Genomic DNA, 12,880 nt, shown 5'->3' with positions numbered 1-12,880 from the left:
AACAAGCATGGCATTCATAAACTACAAAAGAAGTTGTTTATTGTAATGAACGCTGGTAGGTACCTACGAACTTCACAAACCTTAGATTTTTTACAAGCAATTTCAACCATATGAGTGTATACTTTTTCAATATTGTCTGTGAAAACACCAATTAGGTAGGTACTTAGACACTTAGAACTAGTGTAATAAACGTAATCCGATTCCGGTGACATCCTGTCCGGTCGGATTTTATTGCTTATGGTCGAAATGCTTTTGAACGATCACACATTAACAGTTTTAAGAAAAATTTTGACGATATTTTAGCTCAGTATACCCGATAAGTAGCTCGTTACAAAGGTGAATAAATGTATGAAGAAAATCATAAACTAAAATGTCAACGATTATTTCCTCGTCACATCCGAGATCTCGCTATATACGTGATTCTAATAACCGAGTGCGACTGTATATTATGACATAATGGCTGTACATTATACAGCCAGACTAAAATTATTCAAGCCAAGAAGAAAACATCACAAGTGAATAAAAAAGGCTCCGCTTCGAAGATTAAAATACCCAAAGCGAAGAAGAGTACTGATGAGAATAACAGACAGGACTGCTTCCCCAAAGATTGACACACGAAATGATCATGTTCAGAACAGTTACTCTGATGCATTTATGTAAGAGCAATACATGTTTATTTTTTCACTCAATAAGTATTTAATTATCTATTAGGCGCACGTTCACGTTGAATAGACAGGAATATATTGCCGATGAAATTGAATTGATGGGGACAGGAGGACATTACTGGATAAGCTGAATGGAAAGCAATTCAGAAATGTTGGGTGCCCTACGCCAGTGCTCCGCAACCTTTTCTCACCCATGGCACACCAAAGGTATTCCCAGAATTCCGCGGCACATCACAGGTAAAACAATCTATACATAAAAATATGCTGACCCCACATGCTGAAGCGGGCCCCCTATCTATCGCTGAGGTTAAAGACAGTGTGGTACTCTTAAGTAGGTAGTGTTTTTCAAATGGTGTTCGAGATAAAATTAATGGTATTCATTGTATGTTTAGCTATTTTTTGTATTAATTAATACAAACACTCCACAATCACATATTTAAAAATATTAGTATTAGCGTAGTAATATAGCACCGCAGGCGAATTTTTTTTAACCATTAGGGAAAATTTGTAATTTGTGATTATTTCACTTATATGGTTGATCTGCTATGCCCCCCCTGAGCCTGGCCCCCCAGACCAGAGCTTTGACGAAAGAGAAACCCGAAGTTCTTATCACCCGTCAAGTATGACTGATTATCATTTTTAATTATAGCTTGAGTTGAAAAAAGTTGCTCAAATAGAGGTATATGTCGTATAAAATGGGAGCTGAACTGCGATAGCCTTGTCGGAAATCCAAGGATATTCTTTATTAACCGAAATCCAGAAAATACCCAAATGGAACATTTGTATATAACGGTCAATGAATTCACATCTTACAATTATTGACTATTTAAGAAAATTGTCCCACGAATACAAAGAAATTGTAATGATATCGGACGGTTGTAACTATCAAAATAGGAACAAGGTTCTCGGGAGTGCATTGAGCGATTTCGCAAAATCCTACAATAAAGTGATAAAACAGTTGTAGAAAAATGGCACACAATGATAGAGATAGAGGCAGACGCTGTGCATTCAACTTGACTTGGACTTGACCAAATAATGAATATATTGTTTAAGGAGAATTATTATTGTTCTAACTAATGTTGCCGTTGTAAATGAGGCAACTTCCTTGACTTGTAATTTCCCCAATAATAAAAAATAAAAAACTTTAGAACATTATTTTAAGCCGCCGATTTTCTCACCTTCCGATTACATTGCGAGAATGCATTTAGCTCGGCCTAGACAGCCATACAAAGTAAATTCTATACATTACGATTTCTTTTACAAACTGATAATGATGATGCCTTCATTTTTCGGATAATAATGAAAACAGAGATTGATGATACATAATCGGTAGGCTTGACTAACTTAAAAAAAGTATGTCTTTCTGAATGTAAAACAACCTGTAAATACGACAACGCAGATTATTCATTAGAGCTTAACACACAATTATTAAAACATTTGTCAACCCCTGGTTTACATAAATATATATATATAGATAACATAAGAAAATATGACAAAAACATATATTATAAACATGTTAGGCGCACAAGGTGTTCATTAACTTTAGACTAGTTTCACTGCAAGGAATATATCACAAGATTGTATGAACCAATTCTCATTAGTGACCTCCCATTTTTCTTGGCGTTATCATATGAACATAAATGAAAGGATCTAGTCATTAAAAATAATATGGACTCTCAGTAAACAAGAAGTCCAGACACTTGAGATAACACACCACGGTATGGAGAGGTGCATGGTGGGCATAGCCCGTAGAGGACAAAAAAACGAAATAAGTGGACAAGGCGACAAACAAGAATGTTTGATGTAAATTTACTAATAATCATAAATGCAGGACAGGAAGAAAAAACATTAGACAAATCTACTTCTTCGAAAGCTAGACGTAACGATCAACAAGATAGTTTGCTTAAATAAGCGCCAGTCCAACGCACACAACCGAGAGGAATGCAATCAGCTTGTATCATTGTAATCAGCAATATTACTAATCTTATCGCCTAAAGATCCTTACATAACCTTTTGAACCAACATGACATGGGTAGGTACTATACAACCTTGTAATTCCAAAGCAGTGACACAATATCGTCAGTCAGACATTAAATCCACATTTATTTCACAAACTTTATGAATAGATGCATTAGTCCGCTTCTGCTTCCTCTGTGTCGTCATCGCAGTCCAGAACGAGTGGGATTATGTGGTACTGGATGAACATCTGATGCTGCCCTTCCTTTTCAATCATCTCCTGCACCAGCAACACTCCTCGAGAGTCACACTTCATAGCCACCTGAAAGTAAACAAAAAGCTCAAAGACTAGGATACATACTAAGATATAATGTACCAAGATATTTCTAAGAAAGAAGTCAACTCCAGGGATATAGCCGCCAAAAGTAGAGTGGAATAATGATGAATGGCACAAATACATGACCTATTTTCTTAGACTAATATTCTTAGTTGATTAATCATGCACAAGAACAATGCTGTACGGCACATGCTGTTCTTCGTTGTTCTCGTATAAAAATTTTATTCGCAAGAAAAACGCTATAAGGCACATACATGCTACGCTGTTCATCATTATTATCCTACAGGAATTATTGCTTATTGATTTTTTAATTAAGGATTATTTTTATAATAAATTATTATTCAACCGTGTACCCTGCATGAATAACTACATCTTTGAAATAAAATAATAATTTTATTTGTTTTATATATTCCTTAACATTTTGCAAATGTGCCATTCATTGTTGTTCGTTCAGACTCTACAATTAACCAAACCATAACAGTTTGGATACGCTATGGACAATCAGACAAAAATAATACACATTTTTTCAGTCGTGATTATTTGTTTTCATTGAATTAAGAATACATAATATTACAGATGGTACATGCATAGTTAGTTTTTGTAAATTCATTAAGCCCTGCCTAATCCAAACCGTAATAAGTTAAAAAAAAAATATTCTTGAATCTATAAAATATCTAAAATTATGTATAATCTATTGGCATAATTTTAGATATTTTGTAGATAGATGAATATTTTTAGAATTACGTATTTTGTCTTACGCAGGTTTAATTGAATTTTAAAAATTAACCAATACCAAGGCCTGAACAAAAACGATGCATGAGTGCGAGTGAGAAAGTATTCGGCACCCTTACAATCTCTGCGAAACGCGCTAGAGGAAGATAAAAGGTCTACATATGTGTGAGCTAGTTTCCAAAAGTATCGCCGGCAAATCGGGGCGAAACACTTCACATAGCGTCGATAACCTGCGAGCTCGTGCTGATAAGCAAGAAGATGGTATTACGTTTCATAGGTAAGTTGATACATGTTCGTGATAATTTATTTGTATATTATTATATATTTTAATATCAGTGACCTAGTGTTTCTTTAAAATAACTTAAATTATGGATATCTTTATCAAATGGTTGCATTTTGACCGCTTAAAAATACTATATAACGTAAAAAAATAGAAAATTATATTTTAATTCTGAGCGTCTAGTGCGAGCACTAGCGAAATGGTCTATGGTCTCTAATATTATAACCAAACGCAAGGCACGCGGCTTCATTTAGCAATGCAACGGGTGGCGTCTAGATGTATCTATAGTCTAAGACCAACACTATTTGCAATTTGTTGTAATGAAAACATACATATGACTGACAAAATTTAGTGTGCACTATTTATGTCAGATTTTAACAGCCTACCTCCACCCTTCGCCACTGAAGTAGATCGAAGTACAATTACAAACCTGGGAAGCCATCGAGGGCCCTCATGATGACCTGGAGGTGAGAGAACTTATAACGAAGGTTGACGACTTCGCCGACCTCGCAGAAAAAACTGTGCAACGTGTCCGATATCAAGGAAACGAGACAAAATTATCATCAATGTTAATACTAATATATTCTATAGGGCGTCATCAATTTTTCACAAAACTAGATATTATAAACTCCAGAAACATCTCACTCCAGGCTTTTGAAGAATAGTGTCTGATAAAAACTACATTGATACAGTAATATTAATATGTATAGTTTTTGGTTTTAATGTGTTGCAACTCGGATGCTGTCTTCGAGATCTAGCGATTTCTGTTCATTGTTTTCAAAGGAAAAAGATATTGTACGAAGAGGTAGGTAGGTTATTTGCAAAAGGCAGCAGCATCTCAGTCATTTTCACATGACACGTACAACTTTAAAAGTTGGACAGATACATATTTCCAATACATAGTAGACGTCAATTTGCATTGTTTTGGGCAATCAAATTTTTATCTCATTCCCCGGTTCCTGAATTAGATGAATTAAAATATCTCCTACCTGAGGCCCAACTGTGGTAAAGGTGAAATGCGGACAGTCAGAAGATATTCGCATCTGGATGACCTCGGAAGACTTCTCCAGGTCGCTGAGCACGGCCAGCAGCTGTGGTCCTTTCACCAGCTGAGTGGCTTGCTCTGACACGTCCCCGTCCCCTTTGAAGGACATCAACTCATTCGCTTCTTGCGTTTTTATTTCACAGTCTGTCACCACATCGTCACCGGTCAGAGGTTCCAACCTAAACAAACAAGATTTACTTAGCATGTAGATTGGCATTTATATTCTTTTTTTTGAAAAGGGACTTTTGACTATTTATGTAAAATTTAAAATAAACATTGTTTGCGCCGATAGTCATAAAACTTTTACCAAACATTCCCGACAATATACCCCTCCAATTGTTAATGTCAAAAGACACATCACCAATAATTGTTTAGTTACAATTCAACCGCCGCCGCGTTTACAGTTTTCAATCATAAACTCATTGCATGTTTTTTCCAGAAAAAACTTTATGGCGACATGTATACCATTGACTGTCCCACCCATGGCCCCCACATCCTAAAGTGGGCCCTCAGGCTAGGATCTTTGGCGGCCCCCCTACCTATCGGTTAAGTTAAAAGCAGTGTCACGCACTATATTAACGTTTTTCAAATTGTGTTTTAGGTCAAATTAAAGGTACTTTTACAGTGTATTATTAGCGATTTTTATTACATCTGCTTTAATCATGGAGTTGTCGAGTATCGACACACACTATTAAAAATTACATTGCACAATCATAAATTAAAATGTCAATCTCCATGAATGATAATGGCGACTTTTTTTTAAAACTATTAACTCTAATTTATAATGTATATTTATCTCACTTATTTGATCAATCCACCAGGCCGGGCCCTCCCAAAGCCCGGGCCCCCAGGCTAGAGCCCTGTCAGTCCTCCCCTTGTGGGGGCCATGGTCCCACCCGTAGATGATAGACTATCCGCATGGGAGACGAACCTAGCATCTGAGGGCCTCGAAAATTGGGTAAAGCCAGAAGAGCATCATATCCCCCCTGGAGCCAGTCTCAGAACAGACTGAGAACCATGGAAAGGCGCACCCGAGACATGGTGAAATAGGGGTTCTTTGATGACCAAACCAGCGAGTGAGGTGAAATGCAAAGCATGGAGCACCTATTTTCATTCAAGGCTTGCCCGGTAAGCTACAATTTCGACGAGATCCTACAAGTCGAGGAAAATGGTGTTGCCTTTGGTAACTTCTGGAGCGACACATTGTAGCTAGTGAAGACCCGACACGACGAAGAAGATAAACTCATTAACAATTGGCAGAAACAAGTGCAGAGTGACTCGTCGCGAAAGCGATAAACATAACAAAAATCAAACCAAGTGTACGAGTGCGTGATCCGGTATCCACCGGGAACGCTCCTGTAACCCAGCAGTCAATCATGAAAATATTAGTGCCTAGAATACATCCCTGTGTTCACTATTCTCCACAAAACTACAGCTTCCTCAAATAATAGAGTCCAATCAAAAATATCGCCAAACATGATTCATTTTTGCCCAAATTTTGGATTGTATACTTTCCGTAGAACCTCACTAATTGCACCAATGTAAGATAACTTATTTTCAGTTAAGTATATTGTTTCATATAATGTCGAATGTATAAAACTTCTATCTGATATGTTCACACATGTAAATAAATTGAAATTTTTCTTGGTTAAATCATATGCCAAAGAATCGGTGAAGAAGACTTACAAAAGGAAAAGAGGTCCCCCATTGCCCTTGTAGTACATCTTGAGACTGCAGTCCTCGGACGATCCGAAGATGTTGAGACATTCCGTTAGCACTGTCAGGTTGACTTTGAAGTCCACATTGTACTTCTCGGGCACTCAGTACTGGCTGAAGTTGGCCACAGAGATGCACGCGAAGACCTGCATGCACTTGCTCTGCTCGATCGTGAACTTGAGACCTTGTTGCGAAGCACAGAACGTGGCCCACTGTAGAGGATTAAAAAAATAGTTATTGTAGTGTTAATGGCATAAACCAGCGATTTCTAAGCTGGGAGGCGCGGAGGGTAGCAACGGGAGGCGCGAAAAGTTTAACACAATTAATGTAGCCACAGGCTTGCAGTTTGCAAATACATATTTTATAAAACGGCCGCTAGTTATAAACTACTTAAAAAACAGTCCTATAAAAGGTTGTTTGCAAACCTGTCTGAAAATATGGAGACTAATTTTATAATAGCTCACTTCAATACTATTGTGAAGCACGCTGGCTATCTCGTGATAAAATGAAATAAAAGGGTCAAATCGTAATGTTGAAATTTGAGGCAAATTTGTTATAAATATAAATCAATGCAAGGACCACTAATGCTTTCACTGAATTAAAAAGACAAAGTGAAAGTATTCATAAAAAAATGGAGCTTTGGAAAAAATAAGTTCGCCATGTTTCCACTTTTAAATGATTTCTGCACCAGATATATTGAAGCAAACAAAAATCTATTTACTATTGAGTTCTTGGTTAATTTTCTAATGCACTTTTCACATTATTTCATTAATAGTAAAAATGGTATACTTAAATGATAACTCCATTAACATTAGTGCACCACACTGCTCTTAACCTCAGCGATAGGTAGGTGGGCCCGCCAAAGATTCTGGCCTGGCTGCCTGCTTCAGGATGTGGGGCCCATGATAGAATCCATTTGTCAACGAAGATGAATTTGGATTGAAATTGATTGTGCTAATGAACAAGCACATTCATCGCACGAAAAACAAATTAATTTAAAAATTCATATAATATAGGTAGTTAGTAAAACATTGTTTATTTTTATAATTATCTTTTTACGTTTTAATTAAGTCGTATTCTTATTTGTCCGGTGGTTGTTTATTTAGTACAAATCTTGCAATCGAGTTTTAACTAACTTCCCGACTAGCTAGACATTTGAAACTTTTTGAATATATCAGAACACGATGCCAATGCATTCTTTTAATACTTTTAGCCATCTTTAAGTAGAATTGAATTCATTTTCAGTCAATTCTGTCTTGTATGAAAAGTTATTTCGGAAGAAATCCGTAATCCAATCCACTATTATTGGTTGCTAGGGGTCTGGGGTCCTAGCAACTAAATTATTAATATATACGTGTGTTACTATGGAAATCAATATGACATATCAAAATGACATTTCAGTATTATTTCTATCAAGTACAAATTTTTTTGATCGTTTAAGATAGTCAAGTCAAGTCAAGTTTATATGATTCAACAGAAAATTTAAAAACGTTGTTTATAAAAAGTTATTTTTATCTTGTAAATATTTCATTTTTGTATAAGTACATTCTTGACTATTTAAAAAAGGTGTCTGTATTATTTAATGATATAAAAGAGGGGGAGGCGCCGAGATTAGTTTTTTTTAAAGGGAGATAGTAACATGAAAGTTTGGAAACCATTGAACAGTATTCTGGCATCAGAGAAATAAATTAATTTTTGTAATGGGATGTAATGGAAAAATGTCTAAAAATATAACCGTATATTTCAAAGCAATGAACATCCTACTTAAAATTGATCCTGATGAAAAATGGATGTAATTTTTTTAGTATTTTTTATCTTCTAAAATTGGAATCAAGACCTGAACAAAAACGAACCATAAGTGCGAGTGAGTAAGCATTCAGCATGCTTACAACTCCGCATAATGCGTTAGAGTAAGGTAGAATTTCTAAGGCTGAATTATATTCTTTGTAAACGTCGCCAGTAAATATAGATTTAACTGATTACATTCATTTAAAAACTGCGAGCTTGTGTTGCTGAAATTTATTGTTTTTGTGTTAAAAATAAAGTTGGTGGTACACATTTTTAGTTATTTTAGTAGAAAATATGGTTAACTATGATGTGTTTAAATTTGGAAGTCGTACTGATAAGCTACACGATGGTATAACGTTACATAGTTAAGTTCATAATAATAAAATCGAGGTTCTAGTGCATTTTGCTGAACGGCCAACCTTCCATGATAATCCTAATTCTTCACTAAATACCAAATTTATCTTTAAAAAGAGAGTTGAAAATTGAACAAATATGAGGGCATTGGTGACTAAGTTGAGTAAAATTTCAACTTAAATATTATGACAGAAATGTGAAACGGTTTGAAGCCAGATTCGTTTTATTATTTTATGACAATCCGGCCATAAATTGCGAATGTCCTCAAATATTACCAATATACAGTTTCACGTGACACGACTTTAATGCATTGAAAATAAATAACATGATATTCTCTAACACGTATTTAAATTTCTCTACACTCGAGAATCGCACCTACTTACAGTCACACGCAGAAGCCTACCTCCCTTATATTCAACATTCGGCAGATGAGGTTTCATTCACAAATGATCATATATTTCTATTCCCGAACAAATTATTGATAAGTTTTGTTCAAAGGACAGTAAAAATAAATTGCCATGATAGATCCTAAGCGGAGCAAATGGTCGTCCACAGGTTGGAGATTGTATTAAAACTTTTTCTAGGAGGAACAATAATTTATACCCATTAATTAGTCCAACCTTTGTTTTTATGAAAATAATAATGACATATAATACACAGTCCATAGGATATACTCCAAGGTAGCTCAAATGCCTAAGTAACCTATATCCTTTCATACAAAGCAGTTTAATGTTTGATCCTGATCAATACACACATGAAAACTGCCCATATAATATACATTCGAACTCGGTTATTACGATCTCGGACATAGCAAGATCTCGGATGTAATGAGGAAATATGTTGATATTTTGGTTCACTGTTATAATGAGCAACTTATCGGAGCTTATACAGAGCTAAAATATCGTCAAAAATTTTCTTCAAACTGTTAATGTGTCAATCGTTTAAAAACATTTTGACCCTAAGCAATAGAATATGACCTGACAAGGTGACCTGCCGCCGGGATCGCATTACGTTTATGACATTAGTGTCTAATTAGCTACCTAAATGGTGTTATCGCTGACAAAATTGTTGAAATAAGTAAAAAATCCAAGGTTTGTGAACTTGTGACTTTTTTTTACTTTTTGTGTAACGTGACCCCTCATTTAAAAATAACTATTCTCTAATATAAGGAGTAATGCTTACAATGAGCAAATTCAGTCAGTCCCATCTTCCTCGTAATAACCAAGTTCGATTGTAATATAATATTGAATATTTACTGACCTCTTGAAAATTGATGGCCTTCAGAACAGAGCAGAGCATCTTCACATTGTTGAGAAGCGCAGTAAAAATGTATTCAGGACCTCCCAGAAATTCATCTTGCATATCAAACACCATCTTGATGTTTTATAAATTAATTGTCTGTTATTAATCAGTGTTTTATTTAATTCTGAAGCAAATCATCAATTGCATATATAGAATTCATTACGGTACCGTACTGGATATGCGTAACGCTCTGCTCCACGCACTTCCAAGCACCCGCGAAATACTCTAGGCGAGTACAGACGTCAACACTTTGTATTGAAGCTCGGGACACAGACAGTTGTTTATCTTCGGAACAAGTCGGTGGATTTGGTCCGAGTGTCCCTTGATTTCGGCAGCGATACGCAGGCTGTCTTCTAGCGAAGTGATTGCGTCGGGTCTTCGATGATCTCGCACGCGCGTTCAAAATATGCTTGCGAATGTTGAATAGAACAGAAGGACATCGTCATCAGATACTGAAAAAAATGAAACAAATCCAAATTACTTGATAAGTTTTATAAAAAATTTGACAAGATTTTATTTTTAAATTAGCTTCTACACACCTACACACCATTGGGAAATTTATACGTATGCAGTTGGCCGTATCACAATTCACTCCGATATAATATATCGGAAATAGATGACTGCATAGTAAAGATCAAAACTGCAGAAGAAAATAGGTAGATACCTAAGTAGAGGTCGAATTACAGTACACTCTCAGTAATCCGCCGCTCGATTATCCGACAACTACTGTAATCCGCCGTTATTTTTACTAGTTGAAAACAAAAATCAAACTATAATTCGCCGGTATTCGATTGTCAAATTCAGTAGCCCTCCACGTACAAGTATACAACGCAGATGAGACGGGTTTATTTTGGAAACTTCTCCTTAGTAAAATGTACGTTCATCGCGAAGAAAGTAATGTACCAGGTTGGAAAGTGCCCAAGGACCGCATTACAATAATTATGCCGTGCTCCAATGCAAACTGGACACACAAAATGAAGCTTTTGGTCATAGGGAGAGCCATTCAAGAATATCCGCCTCACTGAACAACTGGTTGTGTGAAGTGATTTACTGTTTAATATTTAGTTAATAAACTTAGTTTATAAATATGTATAATTTAGTAAATACTTGAGATTATAAATAAAACCGTAATTTGCTAGTAGAAATTTCTCAAAAAAAACCATTTTTTCGAAATACCTGTTTTAATTTTTAGCATATTTTGTATGTATGCACTATAATCCGCTGCTTTCACTAATTGGACACTTGTCTGGTTTTTGAGGTGGCGGATTACTGAGAGAGTACTGTACAATAATATCATAAATTTATATAAAATTCTGGTAGGTGCACTTGTACTTGAGTTGTACTTGAGTATCAAATATCTGATAATGACAGTGTATCAGAATATATTTGCTACCTACCTACAAATAAATAATAAATTAATGTTCTTATTGAATCTAATAAACTGTGCAATACTCATAAGAAGAATGCATAAAAGTCTCAATTCCATCACTTTCTGGTAAGACAGCTCACAGTGAACTGTGCTCTCGCGAAATGTAATGTAGGTATACAATTTACATGTACCTAATCTAAAGTTCTAGAATTTGTAAACAGTGGAATAATTTTGACCATCTCATTCCCTCCCATTGAAAACTTGCAACAGTTGAAGGTGATGTGATGGCACAATGCTTTCTGTGTGATGCCAGTTTATAATATAATACAGATTAGGTACTAGAATTATTTTAAAAACCCAATAGGCACCTAGGTATATTGTATTGAAACAAATTCATTTTATACAATGGCATGACATCATTGAAATGAATTCCAAACAATATGCTCTATTTATAGATGTGATGCAGGTCTCAGACTAAAGTTTGCTGTTTTTTTTTTACTTATACCCATTGGAATGGTCTGAGCAGAGAAAGCATTGTTTGTTCAAAATAAAATAAGAACATTCTCGAAAAAGAGTGAAAGAACATGTACCTACATAAATGTAAACATATTAATATGCTCCAAACCAATTTGAATGAATTATGAATAAAAAATATACAAGCAGTCCTACCTACATAGTACATAATTTGTCTCCAGAAAATATGAAAGAATGTTGAATATACAAAAGTAGATAAGAGACTATGAACAAATAAATTCAATTGCATCATCTTTATCTGCATGGGCAGTTTACTCGGAATTTAATATTACTTATACCTGTAAAGAATGCCTCAGTATAAATTTGTCAAACCAATCTTGGCTGCTTGAAATTTCTTGATATACTTACCTACCTAAGTGACCATACGTCGCGTTTTTAGGTAGCCCATCCCGTTGTCCCCAAGCACAGCTTCGGGAATCCGAAATGTCCCATTTTAAGAAAGAGAGCAACCCACAGAAACAATTGGGACATATTTGAATAGGCGAATTTAACCAATGGATGTCTTGATTTAAAAAGGATTTATTAATAAAACTATTGTATCCAAGATACAAGAAGTATTTAACGCTTATTCACTTATTTCTAACTACATTACACCGCAAAAAGTGACAGAATGGAAAACTGGGAACGTTTCAACCGAAAGTCGTTGGGTGGAATTGCTCAAACACGTTCCCACCAATAATTTGAATCATAAGAACTTTCGTATAATTATTAATACATTCTATGTCCGCCCAGCACTACTGCACTGGTAGAAAGAGTATTTTGTCTTATAAATAACTTGTGGATGATTAAAAAAAACACAATT

At 35.4% G+C, this 12,880-nt stretch overlaps 1 pseudogene; it reads right to left on the bottom strand.

Annotated features, from left to right (window-relative positions):
- Positions 1-2,796: 2,796 nt before the first annotated feature.
- Positions 2,797-10,247, bottom strand: LOC147079450 (cell cycle checkpoint protein RAD1-like; annotated as a pseudogene).
- Between the last annotated feature and the right edge of the window lie 2,633 nt (positions 10,248-12,880).

Source organism: Rhyacophila brunnea, unplaced genomic scaffold (genome assembly GCF_057557595.1).
Source record: "Rhyacophila brunnea isolate RB1 unplaced genomic scaffold, BYU_Rbru_1.0 scaffold_1, whole genome shotgun sequence".
Classification (NCBI taxonomy): Eukaryota; Metazoa; Arthropoda; class Insecta; order Trichoptera; family Rhyacophilidae; genus Rhyacophila; species Rhyacophila brunnea.
This window is presented reverse-complemented; position numbering and strand designations above follow the sequence as displayed.